Raw genomic sequence first — 26,452 nt, forward strand, 5'->3', positions numbered from 1 at the left:
TTTGAATTGGACAATGCCATCGTCATTATCATTTTAACACATATCAAATAGTCTCTTTTTCTCTATAGTCAGCTTCTTGCAGCATCTTTATCTGCAGTCTTAGCGCAGACTAAATTAAACTGATTACTTGTTAAAATAAAAAATCCCAGAACACTGATCAGAATAACTCATTTAATATCACATAGTAGGTGCTCAGTAAGTACCATATTACTTAAACGGAATTGATTTCTCAATCTCCTCTCTGGAAACTCTTTGACACTTAATATCTGTAGTGCTCATTTTATGATCTGAAGTTGTTATTTAATCCTTGACATTTCATTTATTTTTCCTTATATATTGCTTGTCTCTACATTAAATTATAAGGTCTATTGGTCCAGGAGCTGTATCTTTTAATTCTTATTATCCTACATAAAACCTGCTACAGTACTGAGGCTATGGCAGGTTATCCATACAGATTTTCTAAATAGATGAATAAATAAATGAATTAGGCAAAATCGAATTTTACAAACAGGAAATGTAATTGCTTTGGAGACTAGGTTGAATGTGGATCCAAGCTACAAAATCTTTGACACATTTTTTTAAAAGATAAGGGTAAAATGAATGGCTCCTTTGTGACTACTTTTTATTTCTATAAGATTTCTGGGCTTCTGACAACACATATACATAGAACACAACACAAACACAAAGATGCCTGTCCCTCCATGCCTGGGATGTAGTTTATGTCCCTTGTTCCTCCAGTATCCTGCTCTTGCAGATCTAAGACTGCTGATTTTTCCCTCCTAATAATGTTTTTCTCATGTTCAGAGATGCCAGAACAAATTAGAAATGAGGTTGATATACTTTTTTAAATCATACCAAAATTTAAATCCATTTGCAAAGAGTTAGTAATGCAAAATCCTTTAATTATTTGAAATTAGGCAAGTGCACAAGCCCAGGTTGTAATATATCTGACTTGATAACAGTTAATCTGAAGGAAGACTCGGTTACCTATGTTAGAGTAGGCTGGGCTGACTTAACATGTATGTGATAAAATATGTGACAGTTCAGGATCAAATGTTTTCTAGGAAGAAAGGATGAGCAAAAACTTGTCCTGGGCAGGAGAAGTATGGGACGATGTCAGTAGTTGCTAAAGGGCTATTCAAAAAAGTTGGCCTACTTTGGGGGATTCTAGAAGCCTGGATTTTGTCTCCTGTAAAATTTAAGAGGGTAAGAAAAATATATTTTCTAGTTCCTAGCATATGGCCTAATCCATCTTAGACATTCAATAAATATGTATGAATGGAATTAATTCGTTAATTAATTAATTACCAGAACCCAGGTTTCAGTGCCGGATCCTAGGAGAATCCCCTGACAAGGAAAGGGTTCTGATGCCAAAGGCACTGAGGAATTGGCTCAACACATCAAGCTTGTTGTAGCCATGATACAACAGAAAGCTAACCATTCAGTATCCCCTACGCCATGGTACCTTCCCTCTCAGTCAAGAATTCATCATCCTGCATCAAGCTTTAAAAGGGTGGCTGTGATAAGGGGGCACAGTGTGTAAGATTTAATGGTTTCAGCATCCCAGCCACTATTGTCAGAAGTCACACAAAAGATGAATTGACCTGGGATCTCTCAGAGGAGTTGTTTCTTCAGAATTGGAAGATTCTTTGGGAAAACTATTTCCATGGCCCCTTATCTCCCATGGGCTATGATTTAGGATTTTATTTCTACAACGTTTTAGCTAGACACCCCTGACTATAGAAGCTTCACAGTAAATGGTTAGAATCCACATAGGACATTTCCTTTTCATGTGCCCCAGCAGCAATCCCGCTGGCCATAAAGGCCAATAGCTGGGTGTTGAAGCCTTTGAATCCTATTTAATAGAACCAGGCTTTGTGTGGGTGGGGTCAGAAGCACCAAGACTCCAGGAAGCATTGGAGGTCTTTGCCTTTCCAGCTGAGCTTGGAAACTAGTGGTGACTCTTGGAAATTATGTGATAAAGTTCATGTGAGAGCTGGAAGCACCAGAATTATAGTATCACAGACCACTTCTGAGAAGGTTCCGGGGAAGTGACCAGGGGCCACCTCCTTTCCCTTTTTTAAATAATGGCCTTAGTAACACTGAAGTGACCAGTATCCAGGCTATATCTTTTTTAGTGTGTTTCACATTCTTAGTGACATTTTCATGTAGCGAGATCACCAGGTGAGACTTGGAGGGAGAAAATACTCCAGCAGAGAGAAAATTTTAGGCAACTATACTTTATATTTCACTTTCACCAAGAGAGAAACTGCCAGGGCACAGAAAGGAGTGTCCTTCTCTGTTATAGGAGGGAAGAAATGTAATATAATAGAAATTGTTGGTACTAAAATTGAGTCAGGTACTAAAATTTTGGTTGATTATTTTTATGTGTTTAGGTATTTACTAGTATAGCAATTCTAATTCTAGAATTTATTTTAAATGGCTTTAAAGATAGACAAAACTCAACAAGATGGAAAAATAAAAAGGCACAAAAAAAGACAATAAGTATGATATAAATAAATTTAAGAAAGTGCCTAGGCCAGTCTGACTAATCTTATTTGAGTTGTCAGATGATTGTGTGACCTTGGTAACAGTTTAGGTTCCTTTTTAGCTTTTAATAACAGCTTTAATGAGGTCTAATTACATACCATATAATTCAACCTTTCAAAGTGTACAATTTAATGATTTTAGTATATTTGCAAACTTGAGCAGTAAATAGCACCATCTAATTTTAGAACACTTTTATCACCTTGCCAAATTAGTATATCTTGTGTCCATAACCATCACTCGTCATTCTCCACTCTCTCCACTTCCTAGCAACCACTAGTCTACTTTCTCCCTCTGTAGATCTGCCTATTCTGAACAATTCGTATAAATGGAATCATGTAATATGTGGTCTTTTGTGTCTGGCTTCTTTTGAAAACTTGGCATAATGTTTTCAAGTCTTATCCAAATGTACTTTGTATCAGTATTCATTGTTTTTTATGGCTGAATAAAATTCCATTTCATGGATGTACCACATTTTATTCATCCATTCATCAGTTTATGGGTGTTTGGGTTGTTTTTACTTTTTGGCTATTGTAAATAATGCTTCTATGAATATTCACACATGTCATGGAGGGGGCACAGTGTGTAAGATTTAATGTATCATTAAGGAACTTGGACAATAATGGAAGATAGAAGACACACACACACTAACTTAAAGATAATAGGTGACAATTGATACATGGCATTATTTAAAATGTGCTGGGGGTTTGGGAGGGGAGATGAGCCCCTCAAGGTGGAAAAGAGGGGATCTGTGTCTGAAGGAGGGGTATTAACTTCTCTTTGAATTAGAGGTCAGGTTTGCTCATTAAAGCTTTGCTTTTCTATTGTTTGATAAATATCAGTCTTGACTCCCTGCTAAATTGGAGGCTTTTCAAGGACAGGAACCACATCGATGACACATGGCGACGCCTTAATAAATGTTTGTGGAAGTGCTGAGTTTTACCTGCTTCCCCTAGAACTCTAGTTTATCCAACTAAGGATGAAATTTAATTGGATGTGTCTTTAGGGAGCATATACGTTGTGAAATGATGCTACTTCCTGCCAGAAGCCTAATTTATTTATTGATGCTCACTGAGCACATCTGGATAGAGCTTTCTAAGCATCGTTTCTTTATAGAGAGTATCTTCTGTGTTCAGAGGATTCTCACCCCCTTCCTCTACACATGATCATTGACACTGACCTCCGTCACTCACTCTCATTTCCACTTTCTTCCTCCCTCCCTTTCTCCTTTTCCCCTCCTGGTTACTGTAGCATATCCAAGGGAGCAGCGAGGACTGGAGGTACACTAGCCTGCCTTCTCAGTGCCCTGCAGGTCTGGTTCTGGCCCTCCCCCTCCCCCTTAACAGCTGTAAAACTAGAAGCTCCTTGGACTTGGACTTGAACCACTGTGGTTCATCTCTAAGAAATGGTTTATCTGATTGCCGGGGGCATATTCCTCCATAAATACAAATTGATGGGCCCCAATAAAGGTTAAGTTCAAATTCCTATAAAACCCACAGGACAAGTCCCAAACAGGACCAAAGTTGTGTTTTCCCTTGACTCAGAAAGTCAAGAAGGAAAAAAGCCAGGACCTGCGAGGCTGTTTCATGGTTAGATTCCAGTGTGAATTCTCTCATTCAAACTGTTGGTTGCCATGGGCATCTGGAGGAAAGAGGGAAGTGTGGACAGTTTCACAGAGACCAAGCACAGAGGTGGGAAGACTGGAACATGCAGAGAGGAAGAACCTGGAAAGCAGAGTATTGCAGCGCCTACCCTTACCTGTCCAAATGAGAGCCTCTCAGTGCTGACGGAACAGTACGCGGAGTCTCTGCCATCCTCAGCTCTGATCTCTGTGTGTGTGTTGGCTTCTCAGTGAGCTGTCTCTGACGTCTTTGAATGGCCCATGGTAACCACAGCTGGCTGTGTAAAAGGTCAGGGTGAAACCATACTATGGCTAGGCCCATTCCATTTTTAGATACTCTCAGAAGGCTTGGTTTAGTTGGTTTATTTTCTGTTTCCACCCTCCCTCCACTCCTTTCTCAGACTTTTGCAATACCGGACTTGTATGCCATTCTGGTGAGCTTAACAAAATAGTGCAGGGCTCAGGACAGGTGCCCTTCTGGCTTTCAGTGTCTATTGTATTTATACTTAAATGGGGACAAACCCCTAGGTCACTACAGAGTGTCTGGAGCTACAAAAGTCATCCTCATCTCCCCTACACTAGCCCCAGGCATGCCTTCCTGCCATGGCCCCTGTGTGTGGTTTCCTTTAGCTGCGTGCACAGGCTTTGTGGGGATGTCAACTCAAAGCAGAGTGCAGTTACCCAGGATGAGAATATTTGTCATCACACCCTGAGGATCACCATTAGCTGTTGATTGTGAACACATTGGCCCAGGACAGAATTTGACTGATGAGGGGAGGCCCAGGCCTCTAGGAAATATTCTGCTCTTAGGCAACGCAGAGTAGTACTCTTGAGTCACTGCGGAAATCATGCATCATATTTTGTTTTGCCATTTCAACACCAAAGTTTGCAGCTTGGTTTTAGTTCAGTTTAGCTTGTTTTTGCTGGGCAGGAACAAGGTCACCGTTTATATGGCAGCCAAAAGCTGGCGATAAATGCATGGATGTTGTACATCTTGGCTCTTTGAATGATCATCACCTTCTAGATTCAAGTAGAGAGACATTTTGTTCAGGGGCTGATCTAATCAAATGATGGTAGGAAGTGATAGGGAGACTTAAAGATGGATGCCACCAGACATTATTGATTAGGACAGGTTTGGGACTGGAGTGAGTTTTGGGGGATTTTAAGATCTGGAAGAGGCTCAAGTTCATTATGACCAGCCCTTTTAGGTTACAAAGTAATTTAATAACAGAAACAGGACTCGAACCCAGGACTCAATTCCCAGACCAGCACGCATGGCAGTAAACTTTCTCTGAATGCTTTTATACCAAGACCCAGGCACAGGTTTCTGAGAGCAGGTGCTGAGCACGGGCTTCTGGAGTAAACTTGGTTTTTCTGAATCGAGGGCTATTTTAATTCCTTCTCCAATCATAGACAGCAAAAGGTCCACCTAAAACATACTGAAATTTACTTAGTAAATGGCTCAGGTTGTGACTGAGGTCATTACTTCGTTGTCAATATGTGCTTAACATTCATTTGAATGCAATTGTGAAAATTCATGATGATGAATATTGTCCACTTCATCCCCAGTGTGGCAATCAGAAATCCCTGGTGCAATGGGCGTCCTCAGGGGAAAGCATGGGTGACATGTGTCCACTGTATTTCCCTTCACTTCACTGTGCTCCAGAATGAGCTCTCCAAGCAGCTATCCAAACTTCAGAAATATATTCAAGGATCAATCCCCCGAAGATGTATGGGTTTCAGTTAGTGACTCAGGGAAGCACTGCAAATCTTTTCTTTTTTCCAATCAAGTGGAGAGTGTAAGTCATTCAGCTAACCGGTAAGTGTTAAAATGTATACATATAACACTTACTAGTGTACCCAGCCCTATGTTAAGAGAAACATGAATCCACATTTCCAAGGGGCTTAGGGCATTGCTTAGAAGAAGAAAAACGCATAAACACATATAATAATAAGTAATTAGGGGTTTGTATTAGTCAGGCCTCTCCAGAGGAGGAGAACCAATGGGATATAGATCAGTGTTCAGAAAGACATTTATCATGTGTGGTTTGTTCACATGGTGGTTAAGGAGGCTGAGAGGTCCCATGATCTGCCATCTGCAAGCCGGAGGCCCAGGAAAGCCAGCAGTGGTGTCCTAGTTCAGCCCAAAGGCTTGGGAACCAGAAGAGCCACGATAGTAAGTTTCAGCTTGAATCTAAAGGCCTGAGAACCAGGAGCTCTGACATCCAAGGCCAGGAGAAGATGGATGTCCCAGGCCCAGCAGAGAGCAAATCCACCCTTCCTCTGCCTTTCTCTTATACAGGCAGGCCTCATTTTATTGCGTCCCCACTTTATTGCGCTTCACAGAGGTTATGTTTCCCTTGGTTTCATTGGTTCCAAAATATTGAAGGCAAGACTTTCCACCAGCAAAAGAATTATGGCTCTCTTTATTGTAATACTCACTTTATAGTGGGGGTCTGGAACCAAACACACCATATCTTCCAGGCAAGCCTGTACAATAATCATCCCTTATCTGTGAGGGGTACATTTTAACACCCCCCAACATGCCTGTAACTGTGATGTTACAGAACTCTTATCTATTCAGTATTTTTTCCTATACCTACTTACCTATGATAAAGTCTAATTTTTAAATTAGGCACAGTCAGAGATTAACAATAACAACTAATAATAAAATAGAACAATCAAACAATATACTGTCATAAAACTTATGTGAATGCAGTCACGTGTTTCGGGGGATCCCTTGCTGAAGTCTTTGTGTTGGCTCATGCTTCCTGGAACAGCCCTTTCCCATGAATCAGAATGTTTTCTGTTCATGTCTTTCGCCCACGAATTAAATGCCTTTTCCATTCTAACTAAGCTCTTATCACACACCGTGGTCATAACTTCCACAGTTTGAGGTACAACAGCAAAGCTAGCATGCATTTCTTTTTCTTTCTTCACAGTTTTACAGATGGGCGTTTGTTCTTACCGTAGATCTTGGCAACCTCCGCTTACATTTTTTTCCTCTTTCCTTATTAAGTGAGAACTTTCACCATCTCTCTTGAAGGAAGCACTTTATGGCTTCTCTTTGGCATATCTGAATTGCCAGCACCGCCTACTCTTGTGCTTTCGGACCATTGTGAAGTACAGTAAGGGCGACTTGCACGTAAACTCTGCACAATACTGTGACAGTCCATCTAATAACTGAGACGGCTCCTCGGTGACTAATGGGTAGGTGGTGCATACAAAGTGGATGCGCTGGACAAAGGGATGACTCATGTCCTGCCTGGAACGGGGTAAGATTTCATCACGCTACTCAGAAAGGCACACAGTTTAAAACTTTTGAAGTGTTTATTTCTGGAATTTTCCATTTAATACTTTTGGACCATGCTTGACTGTGGGTAACTGAAACTCTGGAAAGAAAAACTGCAGATAATGGGATCGGGTTGGGAGGAGAAGGGGACTACTCTTCTCGGGGCTTCAACAGATTGGATAATGCCTACCCACATTGGTGAGGGCGGTCTTTACTCAGCCCACTCTTTCAACTGTCCCCCTGTTCCAGAGATTCTCTCACAGACACACCCAGAAATAGGTGTGATCAACGTTCTGGGCATCCCTTAGCCCAGTTCACATTGGCCATCCCAGGGCTCAGTGTTCGGTATTAACTGTTAACAACAATCAAAAGTTAAGACACATGAGATAGGAGGTGGCTGAAAAGTACAGAATCCAGAGCAGGAGTTGGGCCAACACCAGCCCTGGGCTTTCCTTGAACAGAATGTGGTTAAAGCAGGGAAAGGGGAAGCTTGGGAAAGGTCACTTACCCAGGGCCCTGGGCCAGACATTGCACTCCTTTTACTTCATTTGTCCTTGTGATAAATCCACTCAGGAGCTGTTATGATCCTCATTTAATTGAAGAAGAAATGGAGAGTAGACACTTGTCTGTGCCACTCAGCTAGTAAGCATGAGTGAAGATCCAAATCTACAACTAGACAACTCCAAGAAGTTTCCTGCCAACCACTCTTCTTTTCCAATCATCCCACTTACTGATTTGGTTCTCAGGCGGGACAAACACATCTTCTTATTCTTTTAAAACAAATCTTCATTGTTGATAGTCTTACTGTTATCCCATTCCCCACCCCCTTGACCCTCTCCACCCAGTTCCAGTCCCCTCCCCATGCCTTCCCCAAATTATTGTCTGTCCATGGGCTATGCATCTATGCATATAAGTTCTCTGGTTAATCTCTTCCAGCCTCCTAGGCCTCATTGATAAAAGGAAGGATGCTTGACTTAGTGCATTTGGAATGATTTTCCCCAAGGGCTGTGTGGGGCCCACGCTGAATGCCTGCCTGGGAAGGGGTGGCTTGGTGCCTTATACTTAGTGTTTCCAGCCTTTGATCCCAGGGTGGCTCAGCTCTTACCATCTTTATTTGTTTATGTTCCAGCTGAGATTTCATTTAAACCGAGGATTACAAAGCTTTAAAACACGTCTTTAAGCAGAAGGCCAGGTACTATTTAAATGCCTGACTTTCTGGTTCTATAATCCAGTTAATGAGTGAGTTATCTTCCCTCCCCTTTGCCCACTCATGGGTAGTACAAGGGGTTCACTGCTCTGACTTCTCACTCCCTCCACCCAGAGCAGGAGAGTTGGAGCTCTGCCTCCTAGTTTCAGGGATTTCTGAATTGCCTAGTGCTCTTCCGCACCATCTCCAGCTTGTCCCCAACATGGCCAATGTTTGCCTCCTGCTGTGAAGGTTGTGGGTGCTGTGTGTCAAGGACTGACAGTAGCCTTCATCATGAATTCTGGGACTCCCAGCAGCCAGAGCTAGCTAAAGAAGCAGGAGAGGAAAGGCAGCCCTGAGCATGTCCTTTGCCATGGCAGGCTTGTCTCACCAAGATGGCCCCACCGTGCTCCTGGGCCCTTCCATGGACTTGTTTGCCAGGCCTGCTTGGAGCACTCTGCCCTCGGTTTGTATTTTTGGAAGGCTTAGTAAAGTAGATTAGTCATTTGAAAGCCCAAATCCTTCCAATGCTGCTAAGCCATCCATACTTTCTTCTCAATAAACAGCTGCCAGACACTTTGATTCAATGAACCTTGCCATCGATCTATAAGCAATCATCCACAGGACAGCCTGTAACTCTGCATAATGTGTGTTTGCATTTCGATCTAGTCATCCTGCTCTGCTTGTGCTTTCTGCTTGTGTATTTGTGAGTGGGTCCGCCAGGGTGGATTGGCAGTCTCCCCCTGAGGAATGGGGCCTCCACGAGGCCAGTCGTTGGGGAGAGGGCCCTAGTGTAAAGGACAGTTGACCTGGGAGTCAGGAGACACAGAATTTATCCCATCTGACTGCTAACAAGCCATTGAGCTGCCAAGAAATGGAAGCCATTGCTTTGAGAATCCTGGCTGCCTTGTCATTAGAAATAGTGAAGCAGGGAGGGTTAGCCATTGCAAAGAAATGCTGAAGATCAGAACCCATAGTTGGATGGATATAATAGCCTCCATGTTCTATCTAACTAAATGTTTCTAATTCTGGCCATTTTGCTCAACTCTACAGATTTTTTTTTTTTTTTTTTTTTTTTTTTTAGAATTAACCAATGGATGTATATAAAAATAGTTGACTACTATAATATGGCATGCACATGTAAGACTTTGTATTCTAGCTATCAGCATTATATCTTTGATGCTACCTGAGGTGCAGTCACTGAACTAGACCTTACACATGGGCTCAGCACAATCTTAAGGGAAGCTTCACTTTCCTGGAGGAATTAGCTGAAATGAAATGATGGCATCTTTCAGCCAACCCTCCTCCTAAAGCCTAATACCTGCCAGCCCCATCTTGGATTTAGATAAAGAAGTAGCATAGGCAGCATAGTATCAATGCCCTTGACACCTGCTCCTGCACTAGACCATGAGCTCTCAGGGCAACACCATCCCCTCTTCATTCATCTCTGTGTTCTCATCATCTAGCAACGGGATCTCATGTAGAGCTAGTGCTTGAAAGATATTCATTGAATCAAAATAATGGCACACTAAGGAATGGAGGGATTAACTCCAGGATTCTGACTCTATATTATATGTAGTAGTTGTTTGGAGAAGTGTTTGCTTCAGTTACATCTCTGCTTGCATCCTTGACCAGCCTGTCTCAGCCAAATCCCTCATCCTTATACACTTTCCTTATAACATGTCTTATTTTCTTCTTAATAATCAATGTTATTTGATTAATTAATATACACCTATGAGTATACACTACATATACTTACATGTAAATAAATGTATGTATATATCAGATACATGTATGTGCATAAACATATATGTAGGTATAAATATAGTTTGTTGTTTGTTTTCCTATATTCCTATACTAGATTCTAGAATGGGGCCTGGCATCTAGTAATTGCTCAAAAAAATATATCTTGAATGAATGAATGAATGAATGAAAATAGGTTTATGAGACTAAGTGGACTTGAGTTGGGTCTTGCAGACTGATTACAATTTGGTTAAGCTCAACAGGAGAGGAAGAATCCTGCAGATGAGGGGCAGCATCAAAAGCAGGTTGGAAAAGAGACTTAGCAAGAACCCAATGGTTTCACAATCATCTCTGGGCTGATTTATCACAGGGGTGGCTGCTGGCCATCAGTGTTGCCCACTATGATTTGCAGCTTCTGCCAGGATCTACCATGAAGGTACCTGTCACATGTGCCAGAGCCCTCAAAGACAACAGTCCTTACTGGGAATCTGGAGGGCTCCTCTGCTCAGGCTTCTCCAGAAATTATGCCTTGAGAATGCAGTGAATTAGCTAGAAACAATTCCCACCATTAAGAGAGTCATCTTAACTTTTTGCAAACGTTGTGCTTACATAGCCATATGTTTTCAATTTTTCCTTTGTTCTCCTACTAAAATCTGTCAAATATGTCTACTAAAATATTACTAATAATAACAGATATGTGGTATAGAGGAAATTAACACATTACAGACGGATCAAGAGAATTCTTGCTTCATATTACATAGTGTTTTACAAAGTATCATACTTTCAAAAGTTATTAGCTTGCAAGAACGTGTAATAAATAACTTCAAAATGCAATAGGTATTTAATTTTAAGGCGTGCCTTTAACAATTATGTAAAACGTTTTTGGGTTTTTTTGTACTTGTTTAATAGAAACTTATCTGGCTACTGGGTAAAGCTAGCAATAAAACTATTGGTCCACAATGTGTTAGGCTAACCTCACCAGTCTGAGACCTGGATTTCAGTCCTTGCTCCATCATTGACTAGCTAGGTGTCTGTGACCTCTGTGGTTTTCAGTTTCCTTATTCATAAAAGGAGGTGATTGGGCTACAAGAATTTTAAGATACTTAGTTCTCCAATTAATCCTCAAAATCTATAGTTTTCTTTATCCCATAATAAAGTCAATCCTTGATTTATAAACAGAAGCAATTCCTTAAGTCTACTGGCAGGTCAGTTGTGAAGGACCTACGTACAGCGTAATAAATGGTTGAGGACATGGCTCACAAAACTTGCACGTGCTATTTGAAGGGGAAGCTAGTTGCATTCCCACTGCTAGTCCAGGGGTCTCCAGCATCACTGATTGGTGGTCACCAAGGGCTAAACTCCTCCAATGCCCAGCTTTGTGAGCTTTGAGCAGGGGGCCAGCCACTGTCTGATGGGACTGGGTGGGGGTTCCAGGAGCAGCAGGTCTTGCAGCAGCCATGACAGAGGGGCTAAAGGCAGAGCAGAAGGGACGCATGTCACATTCCCAACTAATGTTGGTGCACGGAGCGAGGCCTGCAGACAAAGGAACAAAAATACTGTGCTTTCAGTAGTGCTTGGCAACTTCTGAAATGTCTCTGCATTATTTTTATCATTGTGGTCCATACAGGTGCTAAATGTTGTAAAGGATCCCCTCAAAAGATTTATAGTCCAGAAAGAAGAACAGTAACACATATCTATACTGTAATATGGTAGAATGTGGCAAGCCCTATAGGATACACAGAATAAATAACATGGAAGCCCTGCGGATGGAAGGCCACACGGCAGTGTGAGGCTTTAGGAAGGGTGTGGCATCATAGTTGGTTTTTGTTAGATGGGAACAAAGCATGCAAGGGTAACAGAGAATGGCTTTCTGGTCTAGAGTGCATGACCGGTGTCACACTTCGAGGGCACTTTGTGATGCGCAGCAGTCTACGAGTGCACATGTGTTGCAGGAGGAATTGATTGGCCAGTTGGAGGAATTTGAACTCTATTCATCCAAGAGCCACCAGAAACTTATGAGCCTGAGAGATGTAACCATTTCATTTCAATGGCTCTGCTTTGTAAGAATAAAACAAAGAGGCTTACCATGTCTCACTGTTCTCCACGTGCTCATGGATTACTCCAGTAAGGAGCACATGCACATGAAGAAATGAAAAAAGAAATACAAGCTTTTTTTTCTCAGTATCTAATTTCTTCATCTCACTATAATCCTGTGTAAGGCATTCTCATGCTCCATTTTATATATGGGCAAATAAAGAATAGAGAGAATCTGATAATTGACTTGCCCACAGTTCTTCTATAATAAAGTGTACAGTAGGTGTGCCCTTGGACCTTCCTGAGATCCCAGGAAAAGACATGTTTCCTGCTCCATCAAGTGTTACCATGTGAGCTACAGTCATTGTTGGAATGTAAATTGTTGATGTTTCAGATTACCTTTATAAAGAACTAGAGTAATTATCTCTTCTCGCCTCCTCTAAGTCACTAGGGTTAAAATCTTAGCTTTGTGTGGCCCCGTTAAAAATCTATTTTCTGCATTTCTTTGAGCAGCTGTCCAAAGGACAAAGGCTCTGCTTTAATGATAGTGTTTTCCCTGCATCGCTGAAGTGATCCCCAGTTAGCAGACACAGCACTGTTCGGTTCTCATCCCTGGGTGAAGTGTCTCTCTTCTTTCAAGCTGAAGGGGCACAGCATCTGTAAGGCAAGGAAATATAATTACATGGCACATGTTCTAACTTAAGATGCTGGCAGTTATAAAATATTGGTGAAGCAGAAGCATTAGGATAAGCATTAGGATAAGACAGTATCCTCTACAAGACGAGAAAAAGAGTGTCAGGAATCCCTCTTGAAAGGAATTGACACAAAGCTCAGAGATTCCACTGGTTGATCTTCAATCCATAGATTAACCCCATCTTAAAAAAACAGCCACTTGCCTTATTACCAGAGGCCAGCTGTCATGTTGGTTAGTGTACATTGCAAGGAACTATGGTGTCACAATGTTATTATTTTCTAGAATGGCAGTCCTGAGAAGAACTTCAGAAATCATATCATCTGACCATGGTTTTGTGTTGGAGAAAACACCCAAGGAAGTGAAGTGAGTTACTGAAGGTCAGAGAGTATGATCCTCTGCCCTCTGGGCATCTGAAGGATATGTAACAAACACACACACACACACACACACACACACACACACACACACCACAAAAAGAGTAGATTTCAGCTCAGTACCATTGTGTGGCATTAACTCCTTTCCTTCTGTACAATATGGCTTAGCCCTGGACAGGAGGGACAGTATTTCAATGAACTGATGAACAAACTGAGCACAGATTGTTTAGATGTGTGCCCACAAGACCAGGGATCTAGCATTGCACTCTATGGAAGCAGGCAGGCCTCCCACTGCTGTGGAGTCTTTGCGTGGCATTGATTCACAATCCTTTAGCCATTTACTTGGGATAAGTTTATCCTGAGCCAGCCATGCCCTTTAAATCAATCATCCTTATGGCCAAAAGTATGCATTTATGAGCCAGCTAACAAGTTAGACTACTGCATTTGGAGACAGAATTTAGTAAAGTTAACTGGTTGTTATTCTAGTACAATTGAGCTTGGAGCCTTAGCATTGAACACTAAATTGTTATCTTGATGTACTTTGCTTTTCCTCCATCTAGGGATGTGGTTGAATCCTCAGGCTCCCCTTATGATTACATAGAGCTTTAAGCATGTGTTGATATTTAAGATGAGTTATCTATAAGTTAAAACCCATATGCCTCTCCACCATGCACTATTGCTGCCGCAGAAGAACTATTGCAAGGATGGATCTTTGATGCCCTGAAGGAAATAACCCAGTGTGGTGGTGGTTTGAAGATTAAGAAACTAAGTGTTTTGGATGCATTTATATAAATTCTGTACCTTTCAGAAGACCCAATCCGCAGACCTCTTTAAATCCTTCTGTCAACTTTTCTACTTTTCAGGAATTCCTTGTGAGCCTACATTTTATTTGGTTGTAGACAGACACAAACAGGAACACTTCAGGATGACCTAGTTGTATATGTGGGACCCTGGAGACTACGGCCTCCTTTCAACTTGTACTAAGAGGGCAACTGCCATCTAGTTAACAAATGATGTCAGGTTGGAGGTTAGGCACCTCTGAGTTTCCATTTCCCCAGGCTGCTTTCACTTCTTTCTTCCCCCTGATAAACAGGCTTTGGGATCCAGAAGTCAAATGCCATCCACAGCCTATGGGTGTTTTTTTATTTGTTTTTTGTTTTGTTTTGTTTTGTTTTGTTTTGTTTTAGATTCAGCTTAAGCAAACTCTGTAAGAAAAAAAAGAAAAAAGAAAAGAAAAAGAAAAAAAGACTAGAGAAAGGAAATTACCTTAGCTGCATTTAGAGCTTTCAAGAATGAAGTTCCTTCTATAACTTTGATCCCAAATTAAGAATACTTGTACTTTACCGTTTACCATGTTGGAGCTCAGAAGAGCCTGGGACATTCCTCTAGCACACTAGCTATTTTGTATTATGGATGGAGAAACTGTATTTCAAAGGAGAAGTGTGTTCAGGGTTCCTAATGCTCATCTGAATGCTTTCTGCTCACTGTGTCATGAACTGTCCTTGCAGTCCAAGAACTAACTCTGCCAGCGTGGCTGGACATTAGTTCATTCAGAAGAAACCTGGAGATTCACCATAGTTCTAGGGATGCCTCAATGCCAACTCCTCTATTTATTTAGTGAGAAATAGACTCTCAAAATACTTCTCTTGAGGAGGATTGACTCATCTAGGTCCCCTTTTAGTAAATTACCTTGTGTATGGCACCAAATGTTTTTCCAGGTAATTCAGAAGAACTTGGTCACTCACAAGGCCCAAGAGAGAAGAGCACAACTCAAGTTGACAGATAAGTAGGCTCAGCTTAGGAACCCACTATTCTTCTTTCCCTTCTTGGGCCTCTGTAGGTTTTTTTTTTTTTATTTCACCAAAATGACCTAAATTTTCCAGGGCCTTTTTAATGGCTAGGAAAGTTGCTACAATCCTGCCTGGATTTTTTTTTTTTTTTTAAACCACAGTGCCCAGTCTCCCTGGTACATTCCCATGAGGCAGTAACCATAAAACAGACGGACAATTAAATCTTAGTTCCATCTCCAAAAATGTATACTCTCCCCCCTCTCGCCCCTGTAAATTCACACATAATAAAATACTTTAAAATTGCCTTTCATTTCCCGGTACATACAGGCGGCGAGGGAGGGTGAGTAGGGTTGAGGAGGACAGGGCAGTATTGCTCCAGAAGTGGGACCCACTCGACCTGCAGACTCACTGCAGAAAAACGAGGCTGGGTAGTCAGGCTCCTTTTATGATAGGAGAAATGGCTGTTTTTATGGCACACTAAATAAAACCTGCTTTAGAGCTAGGAGTTTATTGCAAGAGTGGGGAAGGCTGTTGTTTTTGTCTTCCATTCCCTTCCCTTACTTCCACCCTCCCCTTCAGCTGAGATGGAGAAAGAGGGGAGGTGGGGTTTTAGGAGTCCTTAGAAAGTGTATAGAAATAATGTGATTTTTGAAAATTATTTTAAAACGTATCACAACTTACACCTGCATCTCCTGCTGATTTTACAGGGAGTGTGTTCAGCATTCTTGGCTTTTCAAAATTGTTAGAGGAGTTCTCAACCAAGCAATAACAACCAACTGCTATAACCTGCATTTATATAGTGCTTTATGGTTTCCAAAATGTTTTCACATCCATTAGATGCTCCAGGTGACCTGGAGAAGCAGGCAGGCCTGAAGTGATCATTGCTTTGTTACAGAAAGAAAGGTGGATGGCCAGAGGATTAAGTTACTTGCCCAAGGTCACACAGCTACTTAAGGGTTGAATGAACACTGAAACCTATATTAATTAAATAAAGGTTAAATAAAATTAATACTGTGGTCTGGGGAAGTAGGGAGTTGTTAGAGCATTAGAATGAGGAAGAGGTTAGACTAAGACATCAATCTGGATGTGGATGTTATTGAAGGTGGATTTCTGTTTACCTGTAGCTGCAAATGGGATGTCTTTGTTTGTGAAGACCTTGTGCATTGGTGCATAATCAGTAAAGGCTGGAAGAAAAGACCCAACACAGCTAAGCATCCACAAGGCCAATGAAGAAAGCTTTCACTGTATGATTTTGACCTGATGGTTAATTCATGTCATCAGGAAATTTCAGGGTGAGGAGTTTCTGCTTTCTGGGATGTAATGCTTTCATTGAAGGACAAGGTGGTCCCTAAGGGCTTTCCTGGTTCCCTCAGCCCCTATCCCTTGGATACAGGGAATTGCTGAAAACTATCTTGCAATTACTCGGCCTGGGACATGTTTAAGCTAGTGGGCCAAAGTAGGGGTTACTGCTGTTACAGCGATAATTGGTGAGGCAGGTGTCCAAGAAGGGACCTTCTTAAGGAGAAAGTGGAATGATCAAGGCCAAGCTCTCTAACCAAAGCTGACAAGTAGCCAAGAAAAAGGCAGGTGCAAGTTTTGAATGAGATAGTCTAGCAACCAGCCCGAGTCAAAGGCAACAGTTCAGCTTCACCTTGGGAGGTGGGTTGAAGAATTCAGAGCTATGGGGGAGGTCCAGCAGGTACACAGAGGCTCAGCAAAGCACATGGACTTGCAGCTACCCAGATAGTAACATCAGATCAGAGGGTTTCATTGCATTTCCTTGCACCTCGAATCCTTACAGAGGATGTTCCCCCAAGGGTAGTAGAAGGACCAGCTCGAGGTAGAGTCAGAAGATGGTGGACTAACTCTACCCCCGATTCTCTGCATGGGTATAAGCATTAGTATTCTAAGACTCTGTGTCTTCAGCTGCAAAGGGAGAAGACAGTCTCTAACAGCCCTCCAACTCTACGATTCTGTAACTTTGTGAGAGCACTGTGCCTCTCCTATAGTGTGAACAAATATATGTTTGCTTAATGGATGATTCCAGGATGAATGGAATCAGATGCTCCAGGCTCCGGCCTAATGTGGATGTAGAATTTCACTTCGCATCCACACTTCCTGTCACCATTCAAGGACGCCCACAGACCGGTGCCAGCACTCACTATAGATAATCTGCAGAACATCTTGTTCCCATGACTGTATAGCATGGCAGCACCCCCACCACAAAGCACCCCAACAGGAACTCTGTACCATGTCCAACTTTTGCTGCTTTGATGCAGAAAGAGCTTAAAACCCCTCCTAAGCTAAATCGTGACAGTCAAAGACAAAGGGAAGAATCTGTGTGCAATTTACAACCTGTAGACAGTCCATTAACACTGTAAGAGATGTGTGTTCCAGGAAGGCCCCAGGTACAGCAGGAAAGACTAAGGCGAAACCTTTTGGCTCAGAATAACCTCCCAGAATCCTGGCCCCTGAGTTTGCTTGCACTGGATTCTCCTATAAACCAGTTAGTGTGACTCTGGTCCTCAGAGACCTCCTCCAGACCTGGCGTCACACCTCAAGAATTTGAGCTAGAATGAGTGTCAAGGGATGTAGATAAATGGGGGACAACTAAGGGTGAAGGTACAGTGTTCCCTGGCCCCACTTACTAAGGAACTGGGTTTTTGATGGGTGGTGATACCAATAATGAATAGTCATACGATTTTAATGTTAGTAATAACTGGGATTTGTTGAACACTTACAATGTGTTCTGTGAATGCATTTTACTCTTGTTGTCTTGTTTAATTCTGAAAACAATGCTATTAGACAGGCTGCATTACTTATCCCATTGTTAGGGTGAAGAGATAAGGAAGAAGTCCCAGGTCACATAGTAGGCAAAGAGGCAAAGCTGAGATTTGAACTTAGGTCCTTCCAGTTCTTGAGCCTGAGCATGCCCCTGGGGCTGCCCATTGCATAGTGAGTACCGGGATAGCCCTGACTGTGCACCAGGCACTGGTCCAAGTGCTTTAACATAAGAGTGACGTATTCAGTTTGCCTATTGATCTTAGGAGGTAAGTATGTTATTATCCTTGTATTATACGTAAGAAACCTGGGGCACTGAGAGGTTAAGCAACTTGCCTAAGGTCACATAGCTAATAAGATTTGGTTCCAGTCAACCTACCTGCTGCACATTTCTGCTGCACTGCCTCTCAGAGAAAGAGAGAAGACAGCCCACAAGTGTCAGGCACCATGCTGCCTTCCACAGGGAGCCTCCAGGGAAAGTTAAGGAGCGCAGATTAAGTAGGAGAGTCTGGAGGTAGTCAGCACAGCTTGACCTGGAACATCATTGTGTCCGTTCACACCCACCCAGGACATGAAGTGGTTCTGCAGCACGATAGGGGCGGCTATGAATCCAAAGGTCAGCCCCTACCCACGTGGCCAGCACCCCAGTCCTCGCTCAGTCTGCCTGGCCTTTGGGAGTCAGTGTCACCTTCCAGATGAGACTCTTGCCAAATGAATGATGCCCCAAATTCCTGCCGTTTGCATTGCTCATGGGAAGCTTTGCAAGCTGGATTTTCAGGCAAATTCAGCATCTTCATGACATTTTAGACTCCATTTATAATCAACAGCTATTTTAGCTCTAATGGCAAAAAGCACCAGTTCTGCAGTAAAAAATCATTTATAAAAAGGAAACATGAGGTAAGGAGGAAAAAAATACTTTTTCCTCCACCCTCTCCCATCTTTTTTTTCCCCTCCTCTAACAAGCAAAAGCTAGATGAAATCTTTGGGCTTGATTGTTGAGCCCTTTCCTCTCATGCTACCCTGACTGACCTCACACTAGTCTCTCTGCCGCCGGCCTCATGCGTGTGCGTGCGCGGACACACACACACACACACACACACACACACACACGGGAACAGAGCTGAACAACTCTAAGCCCCTTCGGTGGAGAAGCTTCTACGTTACCAAGTGTTTACCAGACGCAACTGAAGTAGGGATCTCTGGACCCAAGCCCAGAACCATGATTCTGAACTTGCAGGAGAGAGGCTTGATGAACTGTGTTTACAGAGGCCACTGGTGATCCTTGTCCTCAGGCAGGTTTGGAAAATGCCCTGTGTTTGGCCAGATGAACTACATGCTCTGCTTATTCATTCAGCTTTCTTTCACCTTACCAGATCCCCTGTGACTGTGCTCTGCCTCTCAATGTGCTTAAAGTTTTATACCTCTTACAGATACAGATGTAAATGTGTGGTCCACCCCAGACCCCATTCCTTTGCCACTTCCTCTAGGCTATCGATTCTCAAAGTAACAACAGTATGTTCTGTTTTTTCCCCCTATTGAGGGAGTGGCATGAGGAACCAGTCCACATAAAAGAGCTAACAAAGTTTTGGATTCTGACGATGGCTCTATGTAGCTCTTCATGTCAGGATGAGTTAGTTGCTCAGTGCCTTGCCTGCAGAATATGTTGGAGGCCAGGGCTGTGTGCTCATCTCCGCTCTGTCCCCCAGGGCTCCCACCACCCAGCTGGGGCCCGGAGAAGCCTGGGCAGGGAGGTCAGAGCTGCTGCTGAGAAGAGGCGGTGTGGTGCTGTTGGGGAGATTCTGAGTTAGCAGGTGCCAGTACCTGAATAGCTCAATCAGGAGCCTTCCTGGTCCCCGCTGGAAGGATGCAGTGACATCACTGCTCTCCATTAGCCCCTGCGAGCCTACCCACAGCTGCTGGAGTGGCCACCCTGCAGCTCCACACCATTTTCTCTCTTATTCTGCATTTCCTTTAGTCGGCTTCCAGATCTGCTGAGAGGCAACTTTCTTATTTCTGTGTCACACAGTTGAAAGCCTGTTTTTGTCATGTTTTCCCCCTCACAATAGCACATTTCCAGACCGCAGGAAAAGCACCATGGAGGTGGCAAAAGACTGCTGGGTGGGGGGATACTGGAAGCCCCTTTTCCGAGGTGCATTCCCTCTCTTGCAGAGCCTGGTCCTCGGATCCAGGCCAACACATGCAGGGATGCTTGTCTTTCTGCTTGCCAAAACTCTCCAAGGGCAGACAGACTGCAGCGCAAAATAGGAAAGCTCTCTGATAGGAAGAACAATGCATTCTGGGCAGAGTGAGCTCCCGGGACTGCCTATCCTCAAGTAGCTCCCGGAAGGCCGTGAAGAAAGAGCTCGAGCTCTGAACAATGGGCTAGGTTAAGGGTGGGGGCGGCCACAGACTGTGGCCCCCAGGCCCTCTGGAATGGTTGATGGGCAAGAAACTACCAGCTGAGCTTAGAGTCTCTGCCTGGTTAATGTATCTCCCACCCCACCCCCCATTTCTGGTGGATGTTGCTTTTCAGTAGAGCAGTTTACTGAAGGGCACCTAGGCTATTTAATAGCTATATTTACACAGTGACTGTGTGGGCCAGGCGCTGTGTTAAATGCTTCACACTCATCAACTTCTAATCCTTCCAACTTCCCTTTGACATGGGCACTGTGGTTCCTTTCCCAACGAGGAAGCTAAGAAAGGAGAGGCCATGTGACTTGTCCCCTTAATTATGGAGCTGGGATTCCAATCCCCCCGCACAGAACCCAAGCTTCCCTCCCAAACCCTGGACCTGAGGAATAATGACATGGGTCAATGGCTTGAAAACGAGGCCCTGACCTATGCATCTCAAATGATTGACCTTGAACCGCCTTGGGAGATTGTTAGAAAGGCAGAATGCCAGCCCTGCCCAGACCTCAGTAGCAGAATCTGCATTTTCACAAGATCCCTAGGTGAATCACGTGCAATTTTTAAGTTTGAGAAGGTCTGGTTGCAGTGTTGCTGTCCTATGTGGTCCAGCTTTTTCATTTATACTTTAGCACCCTCCCTTCATGGGCACCTCCCTCCCCAATAGTTGAGGTGGTTCAGGCACAACAAATAGACTTGAAAGTATGAAGTGATCTCCCATGCTCTTACAGCTTTCACAAATTCCATTCACCTCCAGATATTTTGGCTAATCTCATCAAATCCTGATTTGTGCTAACTAGGTAAGGGACTCTGGCTAGTTAGAGGAGGGGGAGTGGGACAGCAAGGCGGGAAGGCAGCAGACAAAGGTCAGGTCCACGGGACTGAGCCAGGTCCTGTGTCCCCGCATCCAGCCTGCCACCACTCCCCACTCTCCTGCCCCCTGCCCTGTTAGGGTCCCTCCTTTGTGCAGCATAATAAAGGGTGGCATTCCCACCAGGAGTGTCCCACTATCTCCCTGAGCAGAACAGTCCCTCCAGCCACTACCGATGTTATTAATTTTTAAAACAAACTTCCTGATTGAGGTTCGGGCTGCTTCTAAATTGTCTCTACAAGGAGACTGTGTACTAATTAACCCATAGAAACAATCAATGATGTACCTTTTTCAAGTTTCAGGGTGATTAGAATATGAAAATGAAGAGCACAATGGTGCAGATGTTTTAAAATCACAGCAGACAGCAATTAGTGACACAGAAACCAGCTGCTTATCTCTCCAGATAAAGCCTCTTAATAGGGAATTACACTGGAGGAGTCATTACCCAGATGGATCTCACATGATTTACAGAGGAGGCGGGGCAGCATTAGCTTTGATTTGTGAGCAGGTTCTTGTCAAGCTTCCTTCCTTACGTCCAGTAAGGTGCATCTGTGGCTGGCATGGAGGTGAGCTTCACCTTTCTACCCACCTGGTGTCCCAGGTCAGGGATGCCGCCAGGAACCAGGAAAGGCGAGGTGGGCCCAGCAGAAGCCACAAGCACCTGCCTCCCTGATTGGGGCTCCATTGTTTTGGGATCAGCTCCTTCAGCTGTGCCTGGGCAGAGCTGAGTGAAGACTGGGGGAGGGTAAACAATGATCTCTGGCCACCCTGTGTGTTCATTGGGAAGAAAACCTCCCCAAGTTCCACAGAGAGGCTGTGATGGGTGTGTGTGGTGGAAGGGAAAGGGGGTAGCGAGGGAGTCTAGGGAGTTTTTAGTAACTATTGTTTGATGTACTTTCTCCTTTTCAATAATTGAGGTGAAATTTACATATATTGAAATGTATAGATCTTAAGTTTACAGCTCAGAGAATTTTGACAACTGGTTACAGCTATGTAACTCGGATTCCTAGCATGATAAAAATGTGTTTATTACCTCGTCTAGAAACTTCCTTTCGGACCCTCCCACCCCCCACCTATAATAAGGTGACCAGACATCCCGCTTTTGGCAGGACAGTCCCGATTTTTAACAATTTGTCCCACATCTCGTGGTGTTTTTAAAAAGTTCCGATTTTTTGAAAGATTAATTGGGACTTTTTAAAAACGCCATGGGACGCAGGACAAATTGTTAAAAATTGGGACGTTTGGTCACCTTACCCTATAAGCAACCACTGTTCTGATTTATCTTTTAATAGATTAGTTTTTCCTGTTTAGAACTTGATTTAAATTGAATCCTGCAGTCTGTACTTTGGGGAGGTCTGGTTTCTTTCACGCAGCAGAATTTTGTGCGTGATATATCCACGTTGTGGAATATATTCCTACTTTCTTCTTTTTAGTCAAGTGTTTCTGTATTCCACCTCTGGTGAACATTTGGGTTGTTTCCTGGTGATGTCTCCTTGAAAATAAGCTGCTGTGAAGTTTCTAGAAAAGTCTATTTCTGGATACATGTTTTCATCTGTCTTGAATAAACACATAGGAATGGAATTGATGGGTCAGAGGGCATATTTCACTTTAAAAGGCATGGCCACAACATTTGCCAAATTGGTACCATTCTGCATTCCCTCAAGCAATGGATGAGAGTTTCACTTGCTCCATGTCCTTGTCAATGCTTATTTCTTAATCTTTTTAATATTAGCCATCCTACTAGATATGGAGTGGTATATCATTGTGGTTTTAGTCAGCATTTTCTTGATGACAAATAATGTTTGAGGACCTGATGTGTGCTCACTGGCCATTTCTACTTGTTTTGTGGCCCACCATATTTCGGTGAAGGTATTTTGCAATTGGGTGAAGTTAATTTGGTTGAGAGTATAGTATTGTTCAAATCTTTTGTATATTTTTTCTAATATTTGTTGTTGTTGTTAGTCGATTTGTTCTAGCATCTACTGGGAGAGGAGTGTTAAAATCCCTTCAATTTCGGAATTGTCTTTTTTTCTTTAATTCTCTTAATTTTTGTTTCATATATTTGAAGTTCTGTTATGAGGTGCAAATTTAGGATTATTGTCTCTTCTTGAATGAACTCTTATCACTTTTAAATGTCCCTAAATTATCTCTGATAGGCCTGTTTGTTTTGAAACCTGTTTCGCATTATGCTGATTTAGTCCAAAGTTCTGACCCTTAGTGTTGGTGTGGCATATCTTGTCCCATCCTTTTACTTTTAAACCATCTGTCTTTATATGTACATGTATCTATTATAAACAGCGTATAGGTGGGTCTTAGTTCTTAATTCAGTCAGACAGTCTACTCCCTGTTTTGGGGGTTGCTGTTTTGTTTTTAAGTGTTTAGTATATAGATAGTTAATGTAATTAGTGATGTTGAGTTTAAGTATATAATTTTGTGTGTGATATGTATTTTTTATTTATCTATTTATTTATTTATTTATTAAATATATTTTATTGATTTTTTACAGAGAGGAAGGGAGAGAGATAGACAGCTAGAAACATTAATGAGAGAGAAACATCGACCTCTTGCACACCCCCTACTGGGAATGTGCCCGCAACCAATGTACAGGCCCTTGACCGGAATCGAACCTGGGACCTTTCAGTCCGCAGACCGACGCTCTACTGCTGAGCCAAACCAGTTTCGGCTATTTATCCATTTATCTTCACTCCTTTTTCTCATTTTCTGACTTCTTTTGGATTTATTTTTTAAAAATTAGTATCCTTGTTCCTTCTGTTTACATTTTAGATATACCACTGTTACTTCTATTTTTTAGAATATTTTTATTGATTTCAAAGAGAAAGGGAGAGAGATAAAAACATCAATGATAAGAGAAAATCATTGATCAGCTGTCTCTTGCATGCAATCTACTAGGGATCAAGCCTACAATCTGGGCATATGCCCTGACCCGGAGTTGAATTGTGGTCTCCTAGTTCATAGATTGACACTTAACCACTGAGCAACACCACCCGGGCTACTGCTATTATTTTATTGGCAGCTCTAGAAATTACAAAATCCACCTTTTAAGTATCACAGTCTACTTTAAATTGATATTACATCCCTTCAGGTGTAAGCACCTTACAAATATCAGCCTCTTGTTCTTTGTTTTATTAATATATATTTTATTTCTACAAATGTCAGAAGCTACATGAAACATTGTTATTATTTCTGCTTTAAGTAGTTGCTTTTCTGAAAATGTTAAGGTCAGTAATTAAGTTGAATAGATGCCCACATATTTGCCATTCCCACATTCTTCATTTGTTCAAGTAGAACTGAATTTCCATCTGGCATTATTTCCCTTTAGTTTAAAGAAGTTTATTTTACATTTCTACTAATTCAGGTCTGCCAGCAATGAATTCTCCAAGTTTTTGTTTACCTAAAAGTAACTTTATTTTGCCTTCATTCTTGAAGGATGTTTTTCATAGGGTTTAGAAATTTAAGTTGACATTATTTTTATTTTAGAATTTTAAATGTATTATTTCATTGTCTTCTGGGTTGACTTATGAAAAGTTAGACATTACTTTTGTCACTATTTTGTCTAATGCCTGAAAACAGCTGCTCCATAATAATGTATCTATCTGGATGCTTTTAAAATCGTTTCTTTATTTTTGGTTTTCATCAGTTTGTTTACAGCGTGTCCAGATGTGGGTTTTGGGGTGATTATTCTGTTTGGGATTGCTCAGCTGCTTAGCTATGTGAGTCTATGTGAGCTCTTCTCTCTCCTCTACTTCTTGTATTCTGATTGTATGTGTGTTAGAATGCTTGATACTCTTCCATAGGTCACTGAAGTGCTGGGCCTTTTAAATCTTTCTTCCTCCTCTCAGTTTGGATAATGCTATTTTCTTCTCTTTGTGTTCACTGAACTCCCCTTCTGTAGCGTCCTGTAAGCTGTTAAGCCCATCCAGGAATATTATTGAGTGATATATAATATTAAATGATGTTTCATTTCAGACATTACATTTTTCTGATTTAAAATTTTCATTTTGTTATTTTGGTGTAGTTGCTATCTCTATGCTGAGATTCCCCATATGTTCCTCGGTTATGCCCATCTTTTCTTTTAAATACCTGAGCATTGTCATATGGATGTTGATATTTGCCTTCTTTTCTGCTTATCAAATATATTTTTCATTGTGTCCCAGACATTGTGGACTCTACAGTGTAGACATTCTGGATTTTGTTGTTTTCCTTCAAATAGTTGGGCTATTTAAAGGAAATAGTTAAATAGTCAGTAGTTAATTACTGACAGATTAGCTTTACCCTATTGTGGATTCTTTTTAGTCTTTGTTAGGGAGGGACTAGAGTAGCCTTTATTCTAGAGATACTAGTAGAGTTATTCTACTCTTAATGAGTACTACTCATGGGAGATCAATGTAATATCTGAGATAGTCATTAAGAATGCCCCACTCTGGCTAGTCAGAAATCCAATGTTGCCTGATATTATGTCCTCAGGACTCCTCGCTCAGCTTAAAATCCCCCTCAGTAGCAAGTTTATGCTAGACTTCACGGAGTATTTCCCTCAAGTACAGAATAAAATTTGACCAAAGACATAGGGGATCCCTATGAAAATGTCTAGGGTTTCTTTTCTATATAGCTCCATCTTCTCAGGTACCTGCTCCTCAAATTCTAGTCCCCTCAGGATCCCCAAACTCTGATGTCTGCTTTGTTTTTTTGCCTTGTTTTGTTTTTTATTCAGTGAAAGCATAGCTCTCTGGGTTCTACTTTCCTCTTCCCAAGTTTAAAACATTCTCCCAGGCAGAGAACTAGGAATACTGTAAGTCCTTATGAGTTTCCCTTCTCTCTAAAATGCAGTCTTTATTGTCTAATGCCTGAAAACAGTTGCTCCACATATTTTTCCCAGTTTTATATTTCCATAGAAAGGTTAAGTCTAAGGCCTATTAATCCATTATGGCTGGACCCAAGTTAGTGATTATTTTTATTATGCAGAATCACTGTGTACTCAAGGAAACATATGATAGTGGCCTTTGTCTTCGCAGGAGCTGTTATTACCCCTAGTGAAAAGGGTGCTTTAATATTACTCACATGACCCAAATAAAACATAAGAAATATTTCCTGTGGG

At 42.1% G+C, this 26,452-nt stretch overlaps 1 protein-coding gene and 1 long non-coding RNA gene across 6 annotated transcripts in view; one reads left to right on the forward strand and one right to left on the reverse strand.

The window, feature by feature from the left end:
- SETBP1 (SET binding protein 1) overlaps positions 1 to 26,452 on the forward strand; it is a 322,623-nt gene that overhangs the window by 195,912 nt on the left and 100,259 nt on the right. The gene's annotated exons all lie outside the window — the stretch shown is intronic.
- LOC118707366 lies at positions 7,439 to 19,250 on the reverse strand. Its single transcript, XR_004984243.1, has 3 exons — positions 19,238 to 19,250; positions 14,340 to 14,343; positions 7,439 to 7,524 (listed from the first exon to the last, which is right to left on the reverse strand). It is a non-coding gene; the product is annotated as an uncharacterized LOC118707366 (long non-coding RNA).

Source organism: Pipistrellus kuhlii, unplaced genomic scaffold (genome assembly GCF_014108245.1).
Source record: "Pipistrellus kuhlii isolate mPipKuh1 unplaced genomic scaffold, mPipKuh1.p scaffold_m20_p_6, whole genome shotgun sequence".
Lineage (NCBI taxonomy): Eukaryota > Metazoa > Chordata > Mammalia > Chiroptera > Vespertilionidae > Pipistrellus > Pipistrellus kuhlii.